Raw genomic sequence first — 20,008 nt, forward strand, 5'->3', positions numbered from 1 at the left:
GCCTAAGAGGCCCCTTCCAGCACCGTTGTTGTACGATTCTATGAAAAGATCATCACAAGAAGTGGGTAAATAGGTCACTGCTTGAAAGGAATGAATTAAAGGTCATGTTAATCTGTAGCTAGTGATTTGGGGCAACATGCAAACATAACTCCTTTCTTTTTTCTTTCTTTATTCCTGTCAGAGAGTTGAACGATTCAAAATTATGAATTTATATGAAATACAGTAAAATTAAAACAAATTGAAATGATAAGATAATTAGACCCTTTTAAACCAGAAGTGGGCTACTTCAGTAGCATTATCTCAGCCATTTGCCAGCTCTTCCTTTGTACACGTGTTGGGGAATGAATTGTATGTACACGTGGGCTTCATGGACTGAATTTCTCCACTGTCAAGAAAAATGGCCCGCTATCCAGGTAGCCCCAATCGGACTTGATTGTTCCCACCTGGGGTCTTCCAACTTCATTTTTATTTATTTATTTATTTATTTATTTATTTATTTATTTATTTATTTATTTATTTATTTATTTATTTATTCATTCATTCATTCATTCATTCATTCATTCATTCATTTATTTATTTATTTATTTATTTATTTATTTATTTATTTATTTATTTATTTATTTATTTATTTATTTATTTATTTATTTATTTATTTATTTATTTATTTAACTTATATGCCGCCCACACTTTGGAGTCTGTTCAGGAGCTTCCAGGCGGCCCGTCAACTTCTTCCATACAATGGTCTTGTTTTCAACCCTCTTGCAGGGATGGCATTGTGGGAGGCTGCCAGAAGCTCCCGGGCATCAGCCCATCTCCCTGCAGGTGGATGTCCCACCTCAAAACACCTCGGCACTCAGCACCGGCCGCTCACCCAACTATTGGGGCTGGAACGACGCAGCTCCAGGATGCGCCCGGAGAGGTTCGGGCATGCCAATAGCAGGGATGTTTGAGAAAGGGGGCTCCAGCAGCGAGGAAGAGGAAGAGGAGGCGGTGCCGGTGGCGGCTTCAGCCAACGACATAGATGAGGATGCCTGCCAAGCTGAGGAGGGGCCCATGGCCGCAAGTCCCGCAACTGAGGGCTTGGAGACGGTGAGGAGCCGTGACCCCTCGATGGAGGAGATGGTCGCATTTCCTTCCCACTGAAAGAGGCGGACCAGCTGCAGAGGGCTGAGGCCCGGTGGGCGGGAGCCTGGCAGCAGGAGAACCAACACCATGCCTGCCCGTGCCAGCGACCACGTGAGGGCAAGGGGCTTCCCAGGGTCTTGACCGCGCACTCTATGAAGCCACCACCTGAGGGCTCTGTCTGCCCACTCGGATCCGAAAGCCCCGTAAGATCCTTCATACATTCAACCTTGGTGTCTGTTATTTTCACCATGTTTTCCATTTTCCACTGCTTTAAGTAATTTTTCTCTACTCCTATTAATCTCATCATTGGGGCTTCCTCTTTCTCCCTCTGTGGCCTGTTCTATTGGTTGTTATCCACAACCTCCCATTTTCCACATTAAATATAATCTGTCCACACCACTTTTTGGATGTTGTGTGTGATTCATGTTCATTAACTTCCTCCCCCCCCCAAAAAAATACCACCCTCCCAAAGATATCAAACAAAGCTTTTTGTTGCCCAAGAGCCCATGTGCCCAAGGAAGGACCAAGACGGCGTCAACACTCGGACCAACCCTGTCCGCTTGGACAGCCACAGCGCTGGTGCTTCTGGGGTTGGGAAAGAGATGCATGAAGAAGACCAGACGCTGCCTTCCACACCCATCTCGTGCAGCTCCATTATGCGCAAGGAGCCATTTTCCCAAGCCCCCATTCCCAGTAAATCTCTCCTGTGCAGAGCAGCCTTGTGGCTGGTGGCAGCTCCCCTTCTAGCACATACCCATCCTGATGTGGGTGAAAAGGACCCGGAGAGGACTCGGGGGGGGGGACTCCATTTGAGAAGCCCATGGCACTGAATTCCCCCCCCCCATGGGCCATGCCTGCTCACGTTCCCTGTCTCATAACCAGGAGGCACCTCTCCACCTCATCAATGAGCCACAATCATTCACACTTAGTTACACAAAATGCACACAAACAACCATAGGATTTCGGTTAACACATTTGATTTTGCATAACCACTGGATAGGTTGTTTGCTTCTTCCTCATCAGTCAGTCAGTCCTTCTGGATTTGCTGCTTTGTCTGCTTGGGTGTGTTATCCACAAGGCCGTGTGTCCAAAGTGGCCTGTTCTCAACATCTAAGCTAGTGTGTTCCTCTCGGGCATGGTGGAGGATGTTGGAGAGGATACGGTTCAGTCAAGCTGAGGTAATAATTGAACTACCAGTCTGACCAGCTGTTGTGGTGTGTATGTCTGCGTGCGGAGGCACCCTTTCGTCTTTTCCTTCAGCCAATAAAACCTCTTGGGACAACCTTGTGACAGTAAGCTACAGAGAAGAACTCGGTAATGAGAGCTCTCACATTCAAAATAATAATAATAAAAAAAAATCTGAGAAGTGTGTCTGCTATGAAGCCAACCTTAACTACCGTCAAGCCAACTTGACTCCATTTGGAAAGAAAGTACCTTGACCCTTCGTTTGTTGTTGGCAGTCCAGACAGGAATGAGCTTCAAAATGGAAAAAAAAATTACCGAAAGCAGACTGAAATCTTGGGTATAGATTGACGATAGTACAGGTATCTTAACAGCAGGTGGAACTCATTGCCTGCTAAGCCGCTCTACCATCATCCTGCTGAAGATCAGAGTCGAACTTCTCTAGGCAGGGCTGTCAAAGGAGGTGAGGTGGGTGGCTCTTATGGGAAGCACTTTTTCAGCCCTGGGGGGATCCCTCCTCCCAGTTCTGCCCTTCCCAGGAAGGCCTTTTTCTTCCCTTGAGGCATTGTAATCACCCAGTTGCTAAGAGTGGTGTTCCTTTCTAGAATCAGGGATCAAGAGAGTTGTGGGGGGGGGAACCTCAGGGCACTGGAGGGCACGTGTAGAATGGCCGAGAGTCAAACGAGGCCTCCTCCGTTGTTGATTTAATTTCATTTTATTCCAAATATTGAAAGAACAGAAACTTGCTTCCCTCTCCACCCACCCCCACCCCACCCCCAATTATAGTTTAGTGTTTGGTACATATCAACTATAACTATAAAGTATATGAAGTTTAGAATAAAGACTCTGCTGAGGCAAGACATTCAGATGTGGTTATAAGTATGCTACTTAGTGCCAATAAAGGATTTCAAGGGCTAGGGCCAACTATAGTAATCAGCAACTATTAGACCCAAACAAGAGTCCAGTGGGAAGAAAAACAAGTGGTTTAGAAAAAGACAGGTTGGGAGCACAAGTGGCAAGAGAGCAAACACAAATCGAGAAGGGCAGGGCTTCTCTGTCGCATGTCAAAGGAAAATCAGACCGGTCTTGCTCAGCTGCTTCTGCTTTACCAAGCTTCACGGCTGAGAATGGTTGGGTGACACTGATTGTCCCATTGGTTCGTTGTGCCCCTGGTCAGGATGAGGTGGAGACGGATGGAGCTTCTCAGGAGGAGGGCCATGAGGGACCTGAGACATTGTAGAATCCTCTCTGGACTCAGAAGGCTCCAAGCGGTTTTCATCCCCCGCGGTCTCCTTTTCCCTCTGTTCTTGCTGAGGGAAAAGAAGACGTAGAAAAGGGGGATATTAGGAGCAACGGGAATGGTCTCAAAAAGCTTTGTGCTCGCTGACCCACCTGAGCGAACTACGAGAGGGCTTCACACCACAAATGTGTCTCTAGACAGGGAGATACGCTCTTTCCTATCTAAGCTAGGATACCCTTGTGATCTCCTAACCATGTGTTGATGAGGAAGTTCTGTGTAGGCCATTTTCATGGCCTGCCATTTTTGCATTTCGATTCCGTCTCCCCTCACACGCCCATCTTTCTTCTTCTAGTTAATGGGGTGGAGGCATACATTTAGTTGCCCCGTTTATATGAGACTTATTATATGTCTATCCCATCTTTCTTTCAAAAAAACCACCAAAATTTTCAGAGTACTGTAGTCTGAATGCACATCATCACCAAGTTACCCTCACAAACTATCCTGGGAGGTACGTTAATTTGAGGAGATAATAAGGTGAAGGTCACACAGCAAGCTTCAGGACAGAGTGACTGCATTCAACCGAATGTCCAGCCCTTGAGTCAAGAAACGCTGATCCCTGGACTTCATGAGCAATTAAATATCTTTTTAAAAGTTCTTCTAGAAAAAGAGCAGGAGCTGTACTGAATGAAGCAAACCTCTTAAAATACACCCCAGCTTCTAAGAATGTGGCTAGAAGACTCACATCTCTCCTTCTCTTTATAGGGTACATTCTTTTTGCCTCCCCTATTTATTTAGTTCAACCTCTCTTCTGCTGCTCAGGGTCGAGTGTCTGCCCCCAAGGGAATGATTCGAAAGAGACAGACGTCTCCTTTTTGAACCTCACCTCCTGATCCTGCAGCCGCCTCTTGTGAGCCATCTTATAGAGTTTGTGGAGCTTCTTTCCATCCAGTTCAATAAACTTGGACACAAATTTCCAAAGGTACCTCCCGATTCCCTGGCTATGGTTTTCAGAGAGACTTTGATGCATTTTCTAATATCGCCACCCGGCTTCCCCAGAGACTGGCAAAGCCAGAATAAAACCATGCAAACTGAGAGAAGTCATGCAAACGGGCTTAAATGATAAAAGCAAAACGTAACTAGATGGAAGACATTTAGTTCTGCATAAAGGATATAGAGCAGAGGTTGCCATGGTGCGGTGGCACATGTTCATACGGACAGCACTTTTGTTGATCTGTGCAAGGAGGTATGCACCAAAATATAAACAAACTATAAAACAGGTGACAGCAGAAGATGTAAACAGCATCCTTGAAGGTGCCCTGTTTTGGAGATGCAGCAAGGAGGAAGGAAAGATCTACCTGTGGTGTTCTGATGGTGATAAATAGACCACCAAGGCATGCAAACACCCCAATTGTTAACCCATATGCAAGTGAATCATGTGAGGGCAGCCAAAATGGCCTCTGCTGGTGTAAGCAGGAAGAAAGGGATAGACCCTGTCCAGTTCTGTGCAACAGGTATCTTGTGTACCTTCTCTCTTTTGCCCTTTGTTTTCTTTCTCTCTTTCTCTCCTTCCTTCCCCTTTTTACTCGCAGGCCCCTTTTCTTTGCCTTCCTCGTCCTCCTTTGTCTTCTGCTTCTTTCTCGCAGGGCTTTGATCCACTCCATCCACCTAGAGAGAAGAGAGGGACATCCAACCCATCGATTCATTTCAATCATTTCTCATCCCTCCTTTCCTCGGAAAGAACCCAAGGAGGACAAAGCCAATCAACGAAAAGCATTAAATTAAAAACAATGATACTGCTTTTAAAATTGGAAGGCAGCCAGTGAAGCAAAAAGAATGCCTTCTAGCCAAAGTTCAGCTGCTTTGCCAAAAATCTTAGCATACAAAAAAATCTAAGTTGAGTTTCTCTGAACGTCTTCCACAGACTGCTTGTCTGATTGCCGAGGAGGAGAGACTCCATTCCCATGCTCATCCCTGTTCTCCTTTTGGGTATCTTTTCTAATCACAAATGTTGCTTTTGCGCCGCATACCATCCTCTGGAGGTGAGACAGATTATTTACCTACACAAGTTGGAAAGTCAAATTGAAGCAGATAAAAAATTATGGATGGAAGGGAGGAAGTTCATATTGTAGCAATCACTCCACAAGCCAACCCTCCAATAAGCTGCTGGAAAACTCCAGTCTCTCTTGCCTCTGTCTGTGTATAGTGAATTAAGACTCCGCAACCAGCAAAAGCAGTTGATTTAAAGAGCTGCTAAGGAAATCATTCTACACAAGGACTCAGCTCTGAATAAATAGGGTTTGGGAATGTGCTGCTCGTTGCCCGTTTGTGTGGACCCGAAGGTCAGGCGGTGCTTCCTTGACAGGTCAAACGTGCTCCCGGTTCCTGGGATGGTTGGGGCGCTCCAGAGGTCTTGGGCAGCAACTCCCTAGAGCGATCGCAAAAAGTCAATGTCTAGCGAAAAAATGGTCACGCGGGGTAACTGTCTAGCGAGGCACCACTGTAGTTCAATGCTGGCCTTGCTTTACTCTAATAAGGTGGGTGTTGTTGTTTTGCCATGTTTATATTACCTGTTTACTCACGCAGATTTTTGTCAAGTCCAGAAGCAAGCAGTGCCCCCTGCTGGTTCACTGGGGACAATGCACCCAGTAGCTTGTAAAGATGAACTATCCGCTGGCCCTCCTTGTGGCATGTGGAAAGAACTCATACGTTGCAAGGGCTCTACCTGCATGAAGGCTGTTCATACAAACAGAATTGGAGGGTCTATCCCTCACCTGCAGAATGAATGCACGGGACACAATACCCCAGCTTCACACCACCTCCAAGAATCGGGCAACAGGTGAGGGAAAAGCTCTACCTTGAAAAGCCATCACCAATGGGGATTGCATCTGAGCTACGCAGAGTACGTCTTGAAAAATCTATAATTAAAAAAATATGTGGAAGGCCCAGGATAGGCGCTTAAATGCAGAGTGTGTTTTGCTGACTCTGCAACCCCATTCCATCTAAGCCAAGAATGGACCAACTTGCAGTCCTCCAGCTACTGCTGGACTGCACATCCCATGAGCCTTAGACAGCACAGCCAGTGGTGGGACTTGTAATCCAAAATCTTAAAGGTGGCAATGACCTTCTAGTGAAGTAATTGCTTCCATTTTATTATTTTGTGGAAACCAAATATGCACTGCCTGGAACACCCGTGAAGTGTGCACATTATTTCTAAAAACTCCATGTCCGATACATCAATACATTGGCAAAAGTATGTCCCTGGAGGGCTGCTGCCATTACATTACTGGCAAGTACAGTGGTGCCTCGCTTTACGAGCACTCCGTTTGATGAAGAAATCGCATTATGTTGAAGATTTTGCAATCGCAAAACGATGTTCCCTATGGGGGAATTTTGCTTTGCGATGATCGGTTCTCTGTTTTGGTAACCGATCATCGCAAAGCGATGATTTTCAGCCAGCTGATCGGCAGCTTCAAAATGGCCAAGGGTGGAAAACATGGCCGCCTGCTGTTTTCTCGCACGGATTCCTCGCTGCACAGGCAGAGAAAGTGGCTACGCTATGGAGAATCTTCGTTTTAAGCCCATAGGAACGCATTAATTGGGTTTTGATGTGTTTCTATGGGCTTTTTTAAATCGCATGACGTTTTCGTTCGACACCGATTTTTGCAGAACGAATTAACGTCATGTGAGACACAACTGTAATAATTTCCCCTCCCCTGGGGGAAGATACATTGAAATGTTGCTATGCAAATGTCACCAGGGGGAGGAGATGATGACCAGTACTGCTGTGCGGACATCCCAAATCCACTGTGTGCAATGCATTTCTGCAGGAGCAGCCAGTGCAAAAGAGGGACATTTTCCTACACAGAAACTCTTTCCTGATCAACATTCTCTCTAATTTCCACACACCTCCCTGGGGTGACATTCCACAACTAGATCAAAAGGGGCTGGAAACAATAGGTGTGGGTCCACGGAGGGGTTGGTGGAGTCAAGCACACTCGGGCTTCTTAGAGGGAGACTTGCTTTGCTATACTGATATATCAATAAATTATTATATATATATACTGCTCTCTCTCAGAAACAAATCTCCCTCTAAGATGCCCGAGTGCGAGTCAATAAAAATAAATTATTTTTATATCAATAAACATAATTTATTGATAAATCATTATAGCAGAAACAAGTCTCCCTCTAAGATGCCAGGGCATAAAATAAAACAGGAGGAAATTAACTGGTACTGATAAAAGTTTTTCGGACAGCAGTGCTGGGATACAAACCACAGCACAACAGAGGTATGGAAAGTATTGGAAGAACTGGAAAACTTTTCCCTCGTGTGACTAGGGCCTTACTCTGCTTGGCAATTCAAGAGTGTGACAAATGTTAAGGACTGGCACATCTATACACCACAGAAGCTTTTCATTTCTAGACGATACACCACCAATTTCATTAAAACGGTATTTATGTTGTCCAATATAGAAAGTTGGACATTGTTCTCTTGCAGCATTTTTCAAAATGGCTGTTACTAAATTCTGCATTGTTCTTTTGGATCACAAAGCTGCACTTTAGAAAAGAACCTCAGAACATACTCATAACAGAGGATATGGATTCCAGGAAATCCTTTTCTGGCTGCACTGAAAAATCCGTTCAAGTGTTCAAAAGGAACCCTTCACTTAAGGATGGATTTGAAACAATGCCGAGGGGCTTTCAGCCATGTCATCTGGAATCATCACCGGATTCTTCCGGACAGTAATTCAAGTCAATTGCTGCTGTGCATTGTGTGGACGCAACACTCTGCTTTTGGAACTGTTTTTTGTTCTGGCTATCTTGAGTGTCTGAAACCTGCACTCTCTGAGAGGCATTTTGGAATTCTGCTGAAACCAGGGATGCAAATATCCATTGTAGAATTCAACAGCTGTCAGCTTCTTCTTAAGGATCATAGTCTTTGCTCCAACCCAGCCTTCCTAGAAAAGGGAAATAGGCAAAGTGAGACTGGGGAAGGCCAGAGCACTTCCTGCAAGTCTACAGGGTCACTGCCCACAGCTAGAGGCTAAGCATGCTGTCCCTCTCGGCTTTCAAGGCTTTGTAATGCCATCTTTCTTCGGCTGCAGGAGTCAGCTTGGAGAACATGGGGGGGCAGGGCCTGATTTAATTGCAGAACTTTGTCTGGGAGAAGGAGGAGGCAGAGGTTCCAGAAAGGCATTAGCATCCACCATAGTGTGCATTTTGAAGCCAGGGTAAAGACAACAGGAGCAAGCAAGCTGAGCATAAAGTTACACTGGAAACCATTCCTTCAGTTTATCAAATTGGGACTGGACCACAGCCGCAACAGAGAAAGGGGGATTTTAAAGAATAGAATACCACACTTAGGAACATACCTTGCAGTGGATCACTAATGTTTCTGACTTCTTATCGTAGAACACTGATCCTGGGAGAATCTCATTTTCAGGTCTTAACCTATCTGGACGGAAAACACATGTTCTACTCACTGCTTTCCCACAACAAGTGATTATTAAGTTCAATCTCCTTCTATAATCTCATCAAAGTAACAGACCTTAACTGTGCTTTCCCAGTGCTCCTTGAGCTCTGGCCTCGGTAAGGCTCAAGGAGAGACTTTTATAACTCAGCTGGATCAGGTAATAAATCTTAACATACCTCATACTCTCCAAATTTGTTTCTGGGATCAATACATGCATGGTGCTTTTTGCTGACCTTAGATATCACGATGCACTATAACACAACTACCACTTTCCCATGTAAGGAGAGTGGCTTAGCTTTGGGTTACTAAAGGCTTTATAGATCCAAAGCAGTACTTTCAGAAGGGGACATACAGCCAAGCTGGATGGCGAAACAGTAGTAAAAACACTTGAAGGAAACAAATAATGTGCAACAAAAGAAATATAATCTCTACTTCATAGAATGTCCTGCAGTGTCATTTAACCTTTATTCCCCAGCATTTTACAAATGGGAATATTAAATGATTCATTTACGAACCAATAAAATCCGGCAATGTCTCCACTTCTGCAAGATCCAGGAGCTTTACCACACTGCCCATCCACAGTGTTCGCAGAGGCATCTGAAAAGATACAGCACAATAAAATATCTAGGCATAGCATATATTAACATGAGGCATCTTATGTCTCAGGAAGTGGTGTTGTCCTTAAAGCTTACATTGAAATACAGTGGTGCCTCGCATAACGAGCGCACCGTTTAACGACGAATTGGCATAGTGATCTGTTTTTTGGGATTGCTAATGCGATCGCATACCGATGCCTAGATAGGCAAAATCTCGCTTTGCGATGATCGGTAAGCGTTTCGCTTACCGATTTTTGCATAGTGGTTTTTTTAAATCAGCTGTTCGGCGGTTCCAAAATGGCCGTCGGACACACAAAATGGTCGTGCGCAGCATTTTCACGCCCTGCCCTCGCTTACCGAGGCGCGAAAATGGCGGCCGGATGGGGAAACTTGCATAACGGTGAGTTTTGGGCCCCATTGGAACGCATTAAACTTCGTTTAATGCGTTCCAATGGGTTTTTTAGTTCCGTATAGCGATGTTTCCCCATAGCGACGGTTAATCCAGAACAGATTAATCTCACTATGAGGGGCACCACTGTATAGCAGTTAGTCTTTAAGGTGCTACAAGAGTTTTGTCTTTTTATTTTTCTTTTGTTTTTGCCTGACTTATATGGCAGAAATTCAGAGTTACCTGCTGCTTTACAGGAATTCTAAGGAACTGTCTTGCATTGAGCCAGAGCACGACTCCACCTGGCCCAGAGCTGCAATGACTGGAAATGGTTTTCTAGGGAGTTCAGGCATTCAGTTCCCCAGGCCTACCAAGGACTTAACTTGCAACAAGTGCATGCAAAGCATGTGCTCTTGAGAGAGCAAGAGTGCCTCCTCTGGGAAGGCGCCATGCTCAGTTACCAGTAGAGAAAAGAACTAATTCCTCCTTTCCCCTGATGGTGTTTCAGCAGAGGCATGGCATGTGTAAGACCAACAGGATGTCGGCTCAGCCTGGAGGAGGTCTCCAGGCATAGGAGCAGAGCAGTCTTGTTAGTCTAGGGCAGCAAAACCACCAATAATTCACATAGCACTTTACTCAATATCCGGCGTTATCCACCACCAGCTTCTCTGCAATTAAATGTATTAGCACCGAGAAAGAGGAGTGTGTCACTGGAACATTTAATACATGAAGCGAAATCTAAGGCTAACAACAATAACACGTATTTCACCTGCCAGTCTCTACACAGTTATGTTGGGAAAAAGGCACAGAGTTTATGTTTGGTTTTTGATCACTTTCTATTTGAGGGTGGACCAGAAGCTTCAACTCTGCTACTATAGTAGTACTTTTCGATGCTTTTCTTGATGTTGAAGGTTCCTCTGTGTTCTTTTCAAGGCACAGCAAAGTAAAAGTTGGAAGTTACTAATTTTTGTAAATCTATTTGCAAGACTGTTCTTACCAATGTTCCCAAGGCACGGTGCATCCTTAATATTTGCTTAGGGGTCTGCTCTTCCCATTGAATGCAGCTCATAGCAGCAGTAACTTTAGGAGCTTTAAGATAAAATAAAAGCAAGTGCAGGAGTCAACAGACCATATTTTACACCTTAGTTCTTTAAATATTTGGACATCTCTTCTAAATAAACCCACCATTCAGATAATTGCATCATTACTATTAATTTACTATAGTGTACTGTACTGTGATGTCATCAGCCTTCCTCATCGTAAAAGAATGCCACCAAACTCACCACCTGGGCTCCCCACCTACCCAAAAAACCTGATGCTCTAAGGTGATTCATTAGAAGAATAGACTGCTGCTCCTAACTTTCCTAAAAAGGGGGGGGGGAGGAAACCATTCCTGGTGAAAAACTAATTGACTTATTTCAAACACCACCTAGAAGAAACCCTAACTAAAAAAATAAAATAATAGTAAATTAAGAAGGGAATTGCCCCAGTTTATTAGACCAGTGGTTTCCAACCTTTCTGACACCAGGGACTGGTTTAGTTGAAGACCTTTCTCCCAAGGTCTGGGGGAGGGTATTTGTTATGCAGTAGATTGTTAGAAAACAGGTTTGAATCAAGCTCATTACATGTATTGTACCAGGACAAGATGAGCGGCAAGCAGGAGGTGAGATGCAATTGAAGTTCCACCTCCTGTTAGATCAGCAGTGGCTTAGAAGTGCAGGAGCCAACATTAGACTCTAATGCCACAGGCCCAGCAGATCTTCCAGCAGCAGGAGGGGAGCAAAGCTCCACCTCCTGTTAGATCAGCAGCAGCTCAGAACCTGATAGGAGCGCACTGACAGGAGGCGGAGCTTCGCTCGCCTCTCACCTCCTGCTCGCCGCTCATCTGTCCTAGCGGCCCGGTCCTTCCAAGGCCACGGACCGGGACTGGTCTGCGGCCCGGGTCTTGGGGACCCCTGTATTAGGCAATACTGACTTCACTCAAGAAATACTCCAAACATACCAGCTGTTGTTCCTTCCTTTGGCTGCTCTCTCTTGTTCCTTAAACTTTCGGCTAAGTGTTCTAGAACAGTAATGAGCTGAGAAAAGAAAATCCAAAACATACGTCACAAAAGATAGACTCCTACCAATGTGATCATATTTATTCAAATTTCTAAACCAAGGAAGCACATTTCTCCATTTTTATTGTTTCATCTGTCTAAAAATTAATGCTTCAACCCTCGGATGATCAAGTTCTTCTTGTTTGGTTCATTGATACATAAATCCATCACTACCATTTCTTGTTGCAAAACCCACATTGAAGAAGGGACAAGTTAACTTACCATGTCTGCACCCAGTTTGGATAACACTGACTCCAATTCTTTTGCGTGCACTTGGGTGGAACTGGAATGGTTTCCTGTTTAATTATGGGACCTACATCAAACCTATGGACATAAAACATAGCATTACCTTTTTACTTTTAACTTGGATTTATGGTTTTAAATAAAGAGTAAGAGCTCATGAGAATTCATAAATCAATGGGAAGACAAGGAGGTGTCAGAAAATTATAGATACACATCCCTGTAAGAAACAAGCCTTCAGTGTTTGATCTTACAAGGCCGCCGTCAGTCAGAGCTGCTTTAAGTGCCCTATTCTATAAAATCTAGATAGTAGATATACTACTGAATCAATAATCTATTTAAGAACTGCAGTACAGAGATACCAGAGCAAACATGAACTAAGGCAGTTTTTGCTGAACATCTCTACATACTTCTACATCTCTACATAAAACATACTGCCAATGGTTTTAGGAGATCACATGAAACCTGCTACAACATTTTTGTAGTGTGAAAGCTTTGCTTTAGGTTCCAGACGACCAATGCCATTCGAACCTCTCCTCTCGTTCTCCCGCCCCTAGTCTTCATTCAATGCCCACTGTAGGATATACCTCCTAAACAAGTTCTTTTTGGCCCTGCTTCCACTTGTCATTTCTGAAAAATGCTTTGCATTCGGGGCGCTCTCCTTACTCTGTCACTCTGGCTACAAAAACACTGACAATAACAAACTAAGTTCTTAGTATTTATTATTAACTAATAACTAGCCATTCTCTACTTTTTTAACAAGGTCCAGGCAGCCCAAAGATATAAAATCAAACTGCATAATCCTAACCTTTGAATACATAACTTTTTAAAAAAAGAGAGAAAAGCATCTGTAATGGCACAATGTAGTTTTAACAGATGGGAAGATCACTCAGCACCCACAAAATTTTCAGAGTTGCTAACAAAATAGGTTTTGACATGTTATTCCATTAAATAAAATAGCATTTATACCTCTTTGGCCTAATCTGCATTATTGTCACCCCAGTAACTGTATCTCCATGGAGTACTGTGTGGATGATTGGTGCGGGACCACGGCATCTCGGAAGACAGCTGGGATGGACATTCAATACGCCACTGAATCAGAAATTTAGAAGAAATTTGGAAATCAGAAGAGAATACTAATTCTATAATATGCATAAGCACATAGTGACCAATTTATTTATTTGATTTATATTCTACCCATCTGGCAGCCAAGGCCACTCTGGGCAGTTGACAACAAATAACAAAAAACAACAGCAGAGTAACAAACTAGCAAATAGCAACATTAATACATAATACAAAAATTATAATACAATAAATACAATTAAAAGTGTAGAGAAATAAAAACATGGAACATGGCAGTATGATAGAAGTTATATTATTGGACACGATTGTATCAGAGTATAGTTAGTTCAGGGAAGGCCTGTCTAAATAGTCAGGTTCTTAGTAGCTTTCTGAATGTGCCCAGCGAAGGGGCAAGGCGGACTGCGGGCGGAAGAGAGTTCCACAGTTACGGAGGTTCCGTTGAAAAGGCCAGATTTCCGGTGGTTGTTTTCCAGGCCTCCCTCGGGGTCAGGCCTCTCAGCCGCCCTGCCTGCAATGATCGTATAGGATGGGCAGACCTAACCAGAAGGAGGTGCTCAGCCAGATATCGAGGTTCTGAACCATTTAGGGCCTTATAGGTTAGTACCATCCCCTTGAAACTGGTATGGAAGCGAACAGGTAGCCAGTGTAAGGCGGCCAGGGTGGGGGATATATGTTGATATTTTCTAACCCCACTCAGAAGTCTCAACACCGCATTCTGGACCCGTTGCAGTCTCTGTAGCAGTCCAAGGGCAGCCCCACATAGAGATTACCAGCACATGGATCAGCATGGTGAGGGACCTGGTGTCAAGGTAAGGACACAGCCGGGCTTGACACCAGGTCAAGCTTTAGGTGGAAATAAGCCGATCGGGCCACAGAAACTATTTGAGATGTCATTGATAGTGATGGGTCCAAAATCACGCCCAAGCTATGAACCTTATCTTTCATGGAAAGAGTGCCCCCCCAAAAAAAAGATAGGGAGGCACCCAGACCACAGACACTACGGGCCCCCATCCATAGGATTTCCATCTTGCCTGGGTTCAGCCTCTGTATTCCCTCATCCATCCCACCACCACATCCAGGTAGCACTCAAGGGACAGGACAGCGTCCACTGCAGAAGGATGGAAGGATAGATAGAGATGGGTGTCATCTGCGTATTGGTGACACAAAGCTTCCAAACTCCTGATGACATCCCCCAGCAGCCTCATATAGATATTAGATAGCACTGAGGAGATGACCGACCCCTGCGGGACTCCACAATTGAGAGCCAACGGAGCGGACAACATCTCCGCAAGCTGAACTCTCTGAGGACGGTCCTCCAGGAAGGATCGGAGGCAGGCCAAAGCCTGAGCATCAACCCCCAACCCCGAGAGCCTCCCCAGGAGGATACTGTGGTTGACGGTATCAAAGGCCACTGAGAGGTCAAGGAGAACCAGCAAGGACATTTTGCCCCTGCTGGCCTCCCTCAAGAGGCCATCTTGCAGGGCGACCAATGCTGTCTCTGTGCCGTGATGTGGCCTGAACACAGACTGGAACAGATCAAGGGCACCAGTCTCCTCCAGGAGAGCATGAAGTCGGTTGGCCACCACTCTCTCTACCAGCTTGCCAATAAAGGGGATACTGGCGACTGGACAATAGTTGTTAATATCATCAGCAGCCAGATTGGTTTTTTTCCCAGATAGCCAAACCCTCTTTAAATAGGCATCTTAACATTCAATAAAGTTGTTGCAAATATATACTGCTCAATTATGGTCCCTTTTCCACTTTATGTACAAATGTATGTTGCTATCAAGGTGCATTTGATTTAAATCACAATTTAAACCATGCTTTATATTTAAAACATTGTGGGTTTTTTGATTATTTACATTTTTTTTAAATCAACTTTTAAAATTTTTAATTGCAATTTAAATCAATTTGATTAAAAAAAATTTCTTCCCACCCTAGGCTGGCATTCTGACAATTAACCTCATAAACTGTAGACAGTAGAGAAGCAGAGAACTGAAGGATAAGGGAAGTGGAACAAGAAAACAATCTGAAATTTTTTTATATATTGTTACATAAAACTGAAATTGTAAGATACAAACAATTTAACACAGTGATAAAGATCCCCCATTGTCTTCACCTTGTAAGAGAGAGATAATAAGTTGAATACTTCAGGGAATAGTTCCAGCAGGCTCTACTTCAGGCACCAGTAACTTCATCCCACGCAGCATCCCTCCCCAGTGGTCAGAGACCTTCCACTCATATATTAGCCAAATACTCTGAATTATTTAGATCACACTGAGCATGCTCCAAGACCACAGTCTTACTATGGGAACTTCAAGATGAGGTCCTCATGGAGAAGATGGCCAAAGGATGCCACCACACCGATGTCAAAGTGCTCGCACGAGGCAACATCTGGCCAGAAGTGGACAGGGAGTTGAGACTGCTCTGCATAGTTCTTGACAGGCAGTCCCTTTGGCAGCTGGGGCTGTACAGTCACCACCTCCAGATGGTCTACAAGAGCATTCGGTCTGGGCTCCCTGCAACAGGACATTTTTTAAAAAGAGGTCAAATGGAAGATCTGACACTGCCAAGTTACTACCACGCCAAGATTTGAACCCCACAAGAAAACTTCTTTATACCAAGTCAGATATCTGCTCATCTAAGCCAGTACTGTCTCCTCTAGGGGAGGGAAAACTCCTGGGGCTAAAACTGGCTGTCTCTACTTTCACAAGGGTGATGTCCTTTCCCTGTAAGATCAATGTTTGGTGATTTCCCAACCTTTGCACAGTGTTCTTCTTAATTCTAAAAAAGGTTGAACCTCTAAGGTTTTGTTAAAGATATAGTAAGTTCAAATGCTGGTTGATCCTTTGACGCCACCCACCATCAAAATAAAAAACACCCTGAGATTGCTTTTGAAACAGAATGAGCCTCTCACACTGAAAGGTCTGCTTAAACTTGCGTCACATTTCTTAAAGTCTTGGTCACAAAGAAGTCACCAAAGATTACAAGGAGTGAGCCTGTCATTTGTGCACAAAGGATATGCTCTGCTGCTGAACTAGTCTTTTTATTCATACTTCTACTCCCAAACACTCTGGATCCCCAATATTCTGTATCTTGTAAGTCATCTATGATGGCTTTCTGCAGACTTACTGCCATACAGTTAAATTATGGACTACAAGCCTTTAGTCATTCAAGAGCCTCCATTACTGGACAAAGTATGTGCAGTTGAACGCATACTTTGTCCAGTAATTATTAAGTCCAGAGCACAGAAAAGAGTTCCGACTCCTCCGAAGACGCCGGCCACAGACACTGTTGAAATGTTAGGAAGAACAACCTGAAGAACACGGCCAAACAGCCCGAAAAACCTGCGACAACCATCGGATCCTGATTGTGAAAGCCTTCGAGAATACAATTATTAAGTTCTTTGCACAATTTCTACATTGCTGTAGATGTGCTTCTCATTTGCTATTTCAGATGGCTTCTAAAACTGTTTCACATCATAGATACAGAGAAGGAGAGAAGCTGCTTGGAGGTTTTTCTCATGCCAGTGTAGGAATTAGATAAATAAATGAATAGATCCTGAGGGTCTCGGGGAAAAGTCCCTGCTGAGGCTGTCAAGATGGAACCTGTGCAGAGAGACTCTAGAAGGGCTTTCCAGGGAAGGGAGATACCGAAGGAGGGATTTTAGGAATGACGCTCCCCCCCCCCCGTGAGTTTTAATGGCCCTGGAGGGATCTGAAGCCAAGCCTGCTGGGTCCTGGTCCGGCCCACGAAGCCTTGCACCACCCGAGGGAACCTCCAGCCCCTGAGCCCATCGGTTCCACAGCAGGGATGGGAACCCGTCTGCTGCCCACGACCCTCGCCCAGCCCACGCAGGCCATCCCGGGCTCTCCGAGAAGCCGGTCCGCTTCCCGGGGCTTTCTCCCCCTGCCTTCCCCCCCCCCCGTTCAGCCACGCTTCAACCCAACTTCCGCTTGACCTCTGACCGAAGGCACAGTTGCGGGCGGGGAGAGCAGGCGGCGTGGGCGGGGCCTGGAGAGAAACGACGTCGCGGCCGAAGCGTCAACTCGAAACCATGGCAACCGTATCCATGGCTGCCGATCGCCCCCCCCGCCCGAGTTCTAGGCCTCCTTGCTCCACATTCTCTCCCCACAGCCCTTGCTGTGTTGACACCTGAGTGCCTTGCAGGCAGGAATGCAACCGGGAGAGCTTCCCTGTTTTTTAGCGTTAATACTCTGTTTTAATGATGTAAGGCGCCTTGGTTCTTTTCTTAGGAGAAAAGGGCGGTGAAAATATTTTAAATAAATAAAATAAATAAATACTGTGTGTCTGCCTGTCTTTGCTAGTTTCGTTTGAAGTCACAGTGAAGCTCAAGAGACAGGAAAAATAGGAGTGACTGCCAGATTCCAGCTCTTGAGCCTCAATTTACCTCCACAGTGTCAGACCTCTGAGCAGGTGCACAAGGTGTCCTGCAGCCACTGAGGGTCGGCTGGGACCACGGTGGGCTTTAGAGGACAGTCAGTGGATCTGAAAAACAGTCTCATGGCCTAACACATTCCAAGACTCTAAAAACATGTCACTGTGAACCGAACAGTCTCCATTTTCTCTGACTACAAATCCCACTCTCCTTCAGATCATCACATCCTGTTCTGAAGATTATGAATTTTCTCTCTCTCTTTTTTTTCTTGATAACACATCAAGACTCAGTTCTGTATTTTGCAACAAAATAATACAACGAATGGCCGAAGCTCCAGTGGGAGATCCCCTGGGTAACATTAGTACAGTACTGTACATTTGAAAAGATCTCTGTAATGTTCGGCTGTCTATGAGTGTAATGAAAATGGGGAAGAAGGCGAGCACCAGGGTTCATTAATAGCACCATACTTAGGTGACATGGTCAAATGCTGTGGGATTTGCACTACGTCTAAAAGGGGTGAAATGTCAAGTCTTTGACTGACCGCATGATACAAAACCTGCTTGCAATTAGTTCCCGTCTTTTCTGCTCCCAAAGTGGCTTTCCCCCCCTCTGTCACTGGGACCTTTTCCTTTTTTCAAGCTGGCATGATTCAAATGGGCCCTCTCCTCTGTTGCTGGGACAAGCAGCAGAGAAGACCTTTTCCTCTGTCTCCATCAGATGCACCTGCGAAGGTGGTAGGCCCAAGACAAAGGCGCATGAGCCCCTGCGCCCCATGCAAGTGCTGCACCGCATTTGCGCATATCCATGAGCGCCCCTGCACCCCATGCAAGCAGTGCACCACTGCTTGTGCATGTGCACAAGTGCCCCCACACCCCATGTGAGCACTGCACTGTACATGCACATGAGCACCCCTGCGCCATGTGCGAGCGCTGCATTTCCATTTGTGCATGCGCACGAGCACCCCCGTGCTTTGCGCAGGCGCATACAGTGGCACGGTGCTCGCACATGCGTGCTCACGCTCTTGAGAGAGAGCGCACGCACTTATTCACACATGCAGATGGGTGCGGGGGGTGCCTCGCCTTCCCCAGCCGGTCCGTGGGGTGAAAAAGGTTGGGGACCCCTGCTCTAGCCAGCAGGTCACTAAGACATGTGTCCCCATGGCCGGATGAGACCCTCCAAGCTTTCTGCAACCAGCATGAATGGTAGTGGCATCCGCCCAGATAATGAATATTAATGAGATATATCTGTATGGACCAATGAGAGTGTTCTAGAGGTGGAGTCACCAGAGTCTCTGCAGGAGGAAGAGAGGGAGAGAATAGAGTTTTGATGATGCTGGAATCTGGGTGAGGGAGAGTGGTGGTTGAGGAGGAGGAGGAGAATGGAGGATGTTTGGTTAAGAGTTAACAACACTGCTTGTACTGTCATCATCTGTAACAATAAACAATGTCTGTTTGGTTCTGAAAGATAAACAGTGTTGATGTAATCAACCAGTGGCAGCTGAATGACACATAGTGTGAGCCCTTTGCTTGGTGGAACAACCAGGGGCCACGCAGGAACGTGACAACAGTGAACTCCCAAATCAGTCCCGCTACCCATCTATTCCCCCTTTCCCTTATTTTCAAGTAACGCATGCAGGGATGACGTTTCTCTGGTGACATCGGGTTTCAAATTAGTTTAAACTAGTTTATGTCACCAGAGATGAGGCCAGTCCTGCACGCCTTACTTAAGAGCAAGGAAGAGAAGTAATGGATTGGGGCGAGTGATTCTATAGGGGTTCTTTCTCAGTTGTGAATCGTGGCGTGCTTTGCAACGCTTGAACCAACCCAGGGCCCCCGTGTGAGCACCGATGGCGGTTTGAGACGCAAGACGGGTTGTGAATCAAACCCCAGCCAGGCTGAATTGTTCAGTTCTCCAGAGGAGTCAGACCCTTAGAGAAGGACTAGAAATGCTTGGCTGGGACCACCGTGGGTTTTATTTAGAGGACCAGGAGCAGACCTCACACCCACATATAAGTCAGGAAAGGGCCGGGCAGCCTCTTCTGCTGAGAGGACATCCTGGAACGATGGAAGCCGACTTGGCCTCCCGGGTCTGGTTCCCTGAGAGGGAAAAGCCGCTTGGGCTTTCCTCACGAGTCCCAGAGGCTTCCTGGGATGGAATGTTGTGGTAAACAGGGGGCAGTAAACAGG

The 20,008-nt window shown here is 45.5% G+C and overlaps 1 pseudogene across 1 annotated transcript; it reads right to left on the bottom strand.

The window, feature by feature from the left end:
• Positions 1-2,085: 2,085 nt before the first annotated feature.
• Positions 2,086-17,356, bottom strand: LOC140702397 (methionyl-tRNA formyltransferase, mitochondrial-like; annotated as a pseudogene). Its single transcript, XR_013537969.1, has 10 exons — positions 16,740-17,356; positions 15,730-15,942; positions 13,310-13,432; positions 12,323-12,424; positions 12,004-12,079; positions 10,999-11,090; positions 9,533-9,614; positions 8,917-8,999; positions 5,072-5,212; positions 2,086-3,617 (listed from the first exon to the last, which is right to left on the bottom strand). The product of XR_013537969.1 is annotated as a methionyl-tRNA formyltransferase, mitochondrial-like (transcript).
• Positions 17,357-20,008: the final 2,652 nt, after the last annotated feature.

This window comes from Pogona vitticeps, chromosome 7, assembly GCF_051106095.1.
Source record: "Pogona vitticeps strain Pit_001003342236 chromosome 7, PviZW2.1, whole genome shotgun sequence".
Lineage (NCBI taxonomy): Eukaryota > Metazoa > Chordata > Lepidosauria > Squamata > Agamidae > Pogona > Pogona vitticeps.